A 6,326-nucleotide genomic window follows, 5' to 3' on the forward strand; every position below is an offset into this window, starting at 1 on the left:
AAAAATACAAAATATATTTTTAGGAGAGTTGGGATTTTTCTCTTTAATGTAGCCTTTAGCCGCTTTCACACCAAGTACTTTGCCGTACTTAGTGCCCAGCACTTAGTGCCCCCAACTAAGTACAGATCGCGTTCACACCGGAATAAGTCCCTGAGGGACGATTACGCAAATGAAGCCGCTGACGTCACTTCTTCTTCTTCTGCTTTGGGTTTACTGGCAGGCCGCAAATAACTTCACGGCGTATACTGCCACCCGAAGTCCCCGGCCGGAAGTCCCCGGAGTTGGGGAATTTGACCTTCCGAGTAAATCGCCAGAACGCCGACACCTCCTCCTCATCTCCACCGCTCCCATGTTTTTATTTTGTGTTGCCATAAGTTATTCTCTCTCCGTTGGTGCGCGGGGCTAATGCTAATGCTAATAATGCTAATGCCAGTAAATACAATGGCGGCTTCACATAACTTTTCAGAGTGTTACGGGCCGTGGTTTGCAATTCGCCCAGCCAATCGAAATTGGTACTTTTTTCTCCCCAGGATAGTCCCACCTCTCTAGCAGGCACTAACAATGGAGGTAAAAGTTCTCTGAACTAAGTACTCTTTTTGGTGTGAACGTAAAATTCCAGGCGCTAACGGAACTAAACGGGAAAAGTACGGGTAAAAGTACTCCGGTGTGAACGCGCCTTTTGATATTCTTGTGTGTCATACATTTTGAGCTTTTTCTCTTTAATGTACAACTTTCCAATGAATATAACACCACCTCCCTGGCTATGTAAATTATTGTTCTACCTGCAATGGCCCCCTTCCTAGTTGTGATATGACAACCACAAACCTTTTTAATCTATGAGAATATTTAAAAATGAAATTCTCATCAATTTCTTTCTTAATCGTACCACTTTAATCTCAGAGAATATCGAACAGTCATTTCTTAACCTTGTGTTGATGTGTGGGGGCATCATATTAAGGTTATAACGTGTCGCTGTAATCAAGCAATCTGATTGGTTCTTATCCGTTATATGACAGCCACAAACCTTTGAAAATGTAGCAGAATATTTTAAGAAATTCTCGTACATTTTGAGCATTTTTTACTTAAATGTTACACTTTAATCTTAGGGAATTGTCAACTTTAACCTTGGAGTCATTTCGATGTATATCACACCCGTCCCCTTCTTCCTGCAATGGCCTTCAAACACTGTCTTGCAAAGCCTTTTAGATAATATTCCCACCAAGTCTGAGTGCTTTATTCTACACATACAGCATGGACGCCTGTGTTCTCATCACTTAACATATATGCGACCAAAGGGCCACCTTGAGCATATTTCTCTAAGGCAGACATTCGTCTCTGCGGTCTCTCTGAGGACTGCAGATTAATGATGAGAGGGTTTTGGTGACAGGGCTCTCTATCTGCGTCTCTTCTTGACCCCCCTGGAGTCTCACAAAACTCTGAAGGGCCCCCAGTTGGAAGCACACACTATCTTTCCCTCTGTCAGACACACACTTCTCTTGAGGCGAGTATATAAAACATTTAATTGCAAGCTGTTCTACGCAGGGGATAATCTTTGAGTGTTTCTGCCCCGGCGAAGACATATTTTGTGGACAGCTGGAGGATGAATCACAGAGAAATAATAGGATGTGAAAAGGGAGAGAAGAAGCACAACGGAGTCCTTTTACGACGAGTGGTTTTGTGAATGGATTAAAAAGAGCTGCATCTGTTTTTCATGACAGTTATTTTTGCTTTATTTGCAGCAGAGGCAGAGCACAGACAGGACTCATTTCCATTAGACTTGAGGCCACTTTCCATGCATTGTCGAGCGAAAATCAATGACACATGTGGAACATTTGTAGCCTAATCCCCCAATGATGCTTTACAAATTTGGAACTTGGTTTCATTTGATCCCAGGAAAGCTCTTTGTGTCTCAGAAAATGGTTATCAATGACACTCAGGAGATCATTTGAGTAACTTGAAATGTGTTTGCCTTTTCTTTTATATCTTTGGACAGCATAGATACAATTAAAGAGGCCCTATTATGCTCAGGTAAGAGTATTGGTACATGTCCAATATGCCTTATCAGTATTCTCTACTTAAAGGACATAGGGATTTTAGCCTTTGCAGACCATTTACATGCACACAAACCTATAACACACTACAGGAAAGGGAAAACCCCCAAATGCATAATAGGGCCTCTTTAATTATAAAATGGGCAGCTCAAATCAAGCAATCTGATTGGTTCCTAGCAGTGATATATGACAAGCACATTTATTATTTAAATGTTATTTCATTCTAAGATCTTATTCTAACTCTGTTGATGCTTTGTGTTGGGCGCCTTAACTGTGACTAAATCAGAACATAGCCTGTCGAGAAATAATGCTTTTATATATATATTTGCATATGTATATATCCACATGTGTACTAGAAAAGATATTGTAGAAGCAGAATCACTTTGAATGTGCAGTGCTGGATACAAGCTTACGCATGTGTTTGCATTTCCATTAGCCGGTATATACAGTGTGTATGAATGAATTTGTTCCTGTGCATGTCTGTGTGCTTTAACGAACTGGGATACAGAGAGAGGCTGTTCTCAGGACCCCGTTCCTCCCCATTCCTCTACAAGTCCACATGTGTTTTATTAACAGGCAGGCCGAGCGGACTGTAAATTCCTACAGCGGGCTGGCCTGGGGATTCGCGCAGCCCGAGGTTTAGAGAGAAAGATCACAGAAAAATCTCAAACAAGACAGGCGTGGAAACACCTCTGTCCCGTCCCCGTTTATTCTCTGGTGTTTTGTGCATGTTCATTCTTTCTCTGTTCTTCCTTTAGTTCTCTTTTCATATATTCTTCCAAGCTCTCTGTCTTTCTTTGTCTCATTATGTCTTTGCCTCATTCTGTCTCTGCAGCTCCACCGCTCCCTTTCTTCTTCTACTCTCTGTGTGTCTGTTAGTGGCACACTGCTTTCTTCTTCTGTGACGGCAAAAACCGCAGCATTCCCACAACAGCAAACACTTATGAGACAAGAGCTGTGGCTTAAACAATGGTTTCCGTTCGCCCCAGAACCAAATAACTCACTCCCCACCTCGCCTACACACACACACACACACACACACACACACACACACACACACACACACACACACACACACACACACACACACACACACACACACACACACACACACACACACACAACTGATCTTCCCAGTTTCCTAATGAAAGCTCTCATTATGTGTATGTATGTGGCCACTACTTAGAGCGTCTCGCAGACTAATGATACCTATTTGCACCACTCTAAACTCTGACACCAAAGACTTGCGTTGTAAATCACTCGCTACTCGTTGCACTAATTAATAAAGCCGTGCTAGACTCTGTGACTCTGGGGGGAAATGTAATAATGTTCACAGAAGAAGAAAAAAGCCTTCAAAGTCAGACTCGACTGTGAAGACGAAGCAGCCTGGGAGTTTTTTTTTGCTGATTCAGTTTCTGATATTTCTGAGGTGTTCATGTCTGTGAATGTGTGTTTGTGTGTATCTGTTTGTCTGAGGCTGTGTGTCTGCGGCCTTGGGGTCTCCGGGCTTTCAACCCTCTCAGTGGGAATGCGCCCTTGTAACTGCCGAGGTCAAAGCTTGGTAACCCCTTGGCTACCAGGGGGTCAAAGGTCATTTGTCCCCGGGGGAACCAGTGGCGACACTCTGGGCCTACAGGCTAGACTCAAGACTCTGAACACTACATCGAACTTGACAGCCCAAACTTTTCCAACGTAACGTCCAAGGAAGTTGTTTTATAATTCATCCCAACAGATTAATTAATCGCATAAATTGAGTCGTGTTGGAACCACATCTGCTGGATAATGAGCTCTGAGACCCTTCAGACGGACTTTTGAACCTTTTTGCAACTCGCCAGGCTCATTTAACCTGCCATTAGCCTGAGGACACAACACACAGTGACCTCAGTTCACCGAAACCAAAACAAAGACATTCCCAAGGTCGCGTGTGTTACATTAAACGGTTTTGAAATGTTTTGGAGTCAAGAGAAACTTGCCCTTTACCGTTTCCTTGCCAACAGTTCTAAGAAAAATAAGAGATTTCGAGAATTATTCCTAAAACGTCTTTATTAACTGTAGAAAATATTGTCTTAAAAGCCCAGAAACTGTTTTGATATACCAACTAATAATGACACATTATGGACGTCAAAGTTGGTCTTTTGGTAGGTCCGCCACCTTAGTCCACACTGAAATATCTCAGCAACTATTGGATGGATCGGCATGACATTTTGTATACTCATTGATGGTCGTCAGAAGGTGAATATTAAGCAATTTGGTACTTCTCTAAGCACCAAAGCAAGTACACCTCAGGCCTGACTAGTTGTTTCATACCTACCAACATTGATTTCTAAATAGGCCTCTCATTTCCACATCTACCTTCAAGTGATTTTGATTTTGAACGGCCTTCAACTGCCAGAATGCAGAAACACAAACCAGGGCTAGTACCAATAATAAGGAAATAGACACTTGGAGTTACATACATATTTACAGTTTTGCAAAGGGAAATGTTCTGAAATGTCTCCAATCTAATACGATCAACACATACAGGAATCTCTGTGTTGAGATTATAACAGTCAAATATGTTTTCACTAGAAATAAGAAACCTTAGAGATCAAGCTAAGAGTTCAATACATTCACCGCAAACGACGACACTGAACAAATTCAGTAAAAATGTGCATTCACATGGATTTACCTAAATGGGCCTTTCGCTACTACATGAACCTACAACTGACTTTTATATTGAACGACCTTCAACTGCCAAAATCCAGAAACACAAAACAAGGCTATAACTAATTTGATTCACGTGCAAATTTGGTTTGGTCCACCCCCTGTTTGCAAAAGTCAATCAAATTAAGCACAGTTTAAAGTGTTCAGTCAGAGTCTAAATAGGTTGGCAGTTGGTTTGATGGATGTGTATGTCCTGCCATCGCGCTCCGAGTCCAACCCAAAACCATACATCATGTTTGATTAAGTCCCTCTTAGTGCGCCCTACAACTCTGACACCATCTCGAGTTAAACTGATTGCTACCAAGAAGCCTTACAATCACAAGTCTGAAGCTTTTTAAGTCACATTTATGCGCCGACCAATAGTCTGCTAATCACATTACAAGCTTCTAATGCTGTTACTTGGCTCACTCTAAATCCAGTTTTAAAGGCAACCCTCGAACTTCCTTGTTTTACGCATGGCTAATCTTGTCATTTGGAATAAAGACAAAGGTTTATTGTTAGTAATTCAGCCCTGCTCCAGTCTGAATTTTAAGCAAGACCACCTAGGTGATATTTTAGTAGAGTAGATCCATGCTGCAGTCATCCATGTGGAATAAAGACACCATTCATTGACTTACTGGCCCGATTCCTGTTGACTTAGGCAGAGGGGGAAGAAAACACGAAAACACATGCTGATTTAAACCCTACGCTGCCCGGATGAATTCAAAATGTGACTCCTGAGTAAGATGTCTAGCTCTACATAACACACTTTGAAAACACTATCCATTTCACCTAATGCATTCAACAGCGTTCAATAATACTTAAAACACATACAAAAGAATGGCTTCTGGCTAACTCGAGATAATCCCTTCTTGTTTGACCTCTCTACTGTATTGGGTGATCTTTAAGTGTGTGTGTAAACCTCTCCAGTCCTGCACAGTTTGTCCCTCACACCCAATGAGCCTTTGTTTACTGCAGATCATCCCCTAATGCCCGACTGTGTCCTACAGAAAGCCCGTGCTTGTTATTCACAGCCCATTGACTAAAAAACCCAACGTTAGGCCAAACACAAAGTCCACTAAGGAGCACAGCTACACTCTCCAGGTCTAAAGGGGGGTAAGTTATGCAGAGGAGGAGGGGAAATCACCATTGTGGTTAACATAAGGTACAGTTTGTACACTTTCTTACCCTCCTTGAGCTCCACAATATCATGCCAAGTTCTGTCAGCTGGTTTTACTTGAAAGCAGGTTGAAATGTTGCCATCGATTGTGCTAAAGGTCACAGAAAAGGACCCATAAACTCCATTTAAAAGCAGTATAATAGTCCTTTGTTATGACAAGGCAACTCTTACTGACATACTGGAATATTATAAATATGTTTCAGCCCCTTGTCTGCAATAAGGTCCATCTGAAGCTACTAATTGACCGTTTGCTTAACCGGACATGGCAGGCCTGTCAAGCTACGGATTTATCCACACATTGAAATGTTGTACATGGGACAGCTCCAAGTAGAAGCAATACAATGTTAGTACAGTATAGTATTTACAGTTGGATGGTGGTTTTGTATTTTGGCCCTCTCTGAAACCAAAAATAT

This window comes from Notothenia coriiceps, unplaced genomic scaffold (genome assembly GCF_000735185.1).
Source record: "Notothenia coriiceps isolate Sejong01 unplaced genomic scaffold, NC01 NC01_scaffold00033693, whole genome shotgun sequence".
In the NCBI taxonomy this organism is placed as follows: Eukaryota; Metazoa; Chordata; class Actinopteri; order Perciformes; family Nototheniidae; genus Notothenia; species Notothenia coriiceps.